At 35.3% G+C, this 3,066-nt stretch overlaps 1 protein-coding gene across 2 annotated transcripts in view; it reads left to right on the top strand.

The window, feature by feature from the left end:
- The window catches only part of hsd17b3 (hydroxysteroid (17-beta) dehydrogenase 3), a gene marked incomplete at its 3' end in the record, with an annotated part of 8,079 nt that overhangs the window by 2,353 nt on the left and 2,660 nt on the right, over positions 1 to 3,066 (top strand).

The following is a 3,066-nucleotide window of genomic DNA, read 5'->3' as shown; positions in this document are numbered from 1 at the left end:
GTGTGTGTGTGTGCATGTACTGTAATGTACTATATCAAACCTACTGTGGGTCATATTATGACAAATAAATGCTAGGACTGTAATGAATGTGACAAATAGCATCAGGGCAATTACACTACATTAGTGTATTTATAAATATGTAATTGTTATGGCTGTATAAGTACAGTAATATGTAAATAAAGGCACGTGTCAGAATGTGCCTGTGCATGCAAAACCTCTGAAAACAAAAGTAGTTTAGTTGTCTGAGCACACAGTTGCTTGAAAATAAATTGGCTGTATGACTGTAAAAGAAGAAGTTTGTTGTTCTAGACTAGTTTAGACTTTTCACTGTGATGCAAGATTATACTTGTGTAATATGATTCATGCCTATGGAGCAGCTGCTTCCAAAGCAGAGTGAGATATAATCAATGTTATTTATGTATCTACAAAACATATTGCCTTTTTCTTTTTCTTTACCCTAACACAACATTCATTCTAAGTTCATGTGCAAAATGTTCAATGTGTGATGATAATTGTATGACAAGGGAGGCAATCTGGAAGAACATTCACACAACAGTATAAATTGCTCTGCTTTCAGAAAAAGTTTTATAATAAAGTGCCGGGTAAGTTGACAGAAGGGATTAAGGATAATAAGAAAGGCACTACTACTTTCTCCAGCTGGTGCAGGCAATCAGACTTGTAAAAATATGAACTTGGGGATAGTGTCATTGTGTTTTAACCCAAATACAACTGGGGGCAGACCGTCAGCTCTAGCTCGCCCAACACACTGTCTCCCAGTAATTACAATGAACCATTCCTGCAGTCCCGAGAGTAGTCTCATTGACTTAAAAAAATCCATTGGCATCTTCTGAAGAGGTTATTCAGTTTCCCACAGTGCTAAAGCAAGTCCTATAAAAAGCACATAATGGTAGGCTGATCTGTCTTTTCTTTCCATAGCCCACTTTCATTCCATTCCAGCACAGGGGAAAAACAACCATCAGAACAGTATGTTCTTGCCTGCATAAATGTCTGCCCTGATCTGAAACCACATTTGCAGAGTTTGTCTCATTCAGTTGAGTCATTTTAATGTCAAATGGCCTAAGGTGTATTATATGCGTTGAGGACAACCTATATATGAAATGTATGTATGCATGTGTGTGCCTGTGCCTTTGGTTGAATAGTTTATCTGAGTACAGTGTATGGGTAATCGTGTTAGGAATAATTATTTAGATGTGGTATTTATAATGATTTATATATTTCTTAAATTCATAAAACATTACAACTAGCACACATTAGCATGGTCAGGGATACTCTTCACACTATGGGACTGAGGATTTCTTTGATATATGTACATTAAAAAACTGCTTATTAATAAGAATACTTATTGATACTACTCTCCATAATTCTTCAAAACATGTTAAGTCAAGTTAGAGATTTAGATGGCTAGTTTGCTTTTCATGATAACCATTAACCAACATTAGTTAACTTATATAACTTGTCTTGTGATGCTAAATAAATTGTTCTTAAGTATTATACTTAAAGTGACATTTTTAATATCCTGTCAGGAGCACAAATCAGGTGTTTTTAAATATACTGTTTATGGGATTTTTAACACCTACGTGGATAAATGTGGACATGTAACATCTCATCTCTTGTCCAACGTCCAAAGTCCAACTGTGCTTTGTGTGAAAGATTAGATGGATAATTAGACAAAAACAAAAACATGGCAACTGTGAAAACAAAGGAGACAGTGTTCATAATGCCACACTTTCCTTTTTTTTCCTTTTTTTTTGCAGTTTTTAGAACACATTTGCATAAAGGACAAAGTCAGATCCATGTCTGAGAGTCTTTTGATAATGGTTGGAATGCAGATTATTGTTGTCTACATGTTCAGTTCATTCACTTAGTTTGATACTGAACAATCCCAATATTATTTTCTAGTTTGAATTTTTTTTCTTTTCGGCTTGTTCCATGTAGGGGTCTCCACACTGTATCATCTGTAGATCTAATTAGTATACCAATAAACTTCCTCACAAATAAAATGATATGATTGATGGTTGCAACTATAACATTGTTGCAACCCACAACAGAGTAGTTTCATTCTGATGACGAGCAATGTGGGTGAATGAAATATTGTTTAGTAACTTTTTGAGTGTTTGTAGTAGTAATGTAGTAATTGCAGCTGCTTGGCAACCAACTGTAACTGCAACTTGGGGTAATCTTGTTGGACCAGTCATATATATATTAAGAGACAAATCACTTGCCTGTAGTAGTATCAAGCCACACAGGAAGTTTTAGTTTAATTTGCCCAGGTTTTGAGACATCCAGCTCTGAGAGAACAGTAGAATCTTTCTTGAGAATCAGAGTTATATGCAGCATTCGAAAAAATGTCATANNTAGATTATTTATTTTGGGTGATCATTCAGTTCTGACAGGACAGGATAAACATATCAAAAGTTATGTCCAAACCAGTATTATGATTGGCCGACAAATACTTGTCAGGAGATGGAAGACGGAGGGGGTGCCCTCTCTTCAGGAGTGGGCTGTGGAGATGGCACGAGTTGCAGCATTCGAAAAAATGTCATATAAACAAGTGGATAGACTGGATCTATATGAAGCAAAGTGGGGCAAATACTTACAATTTTTAAAGGGCTCCTGAAAGAGGTCATATGGTGGAGAGATGCTAAGTTTTTAGTTGTGATAGAACAGTGCTTCTTATTTCGTTTTGTATTCTATTTAGCTATTGCTTTTTTTCTTTTTTTTTCTCTTCTCTTTCGTCTGTTAACCAATTATCTCTTTAATGTAGCATTTACTTTATTTATCTGTTGTAACAACCTCATTTGGAGTCATATTATGTGTTTATTCTGTTATGGCTATTTTATGTTTTGTTTACATTACAAAAAATGTTAATCATAAACACTACAGGGAATCTGAACTAATACAGTGTTTCATTTTTTCTGGATTTTCCTGCATTCATAACATTTCCACACTTTTGGAACTCTTGTCAACAGCAAGCAAGACCTGTGAAAGTGCCCTCTTTTGCACTGTTTAGATGCACAGATCACCACATTCTCTGGATCTCCAGCT

The sequence above is a fragment of the Morone saxatilis genome, unplaced genomic scaffold, assembly GCF_004916995.1.
Source record: "Morone saxatilis isolate NCDOM2014 unplaced genomic scaffold, NCSU_SB_2.0 Contig16, whole genome shotgun sequence".
NCBI classification, from domain to species: domain Eukaryota; kingdom Metazoa; phylum Chordata; class Actinopteri; family Moronidae; genus Morone; species Morone saxatilis.
The sequence above is the reverse complement of the archived record's forward strand: the minus strand, read 5'-3'. Positions and strand labels throughout refer to the sequence as shown.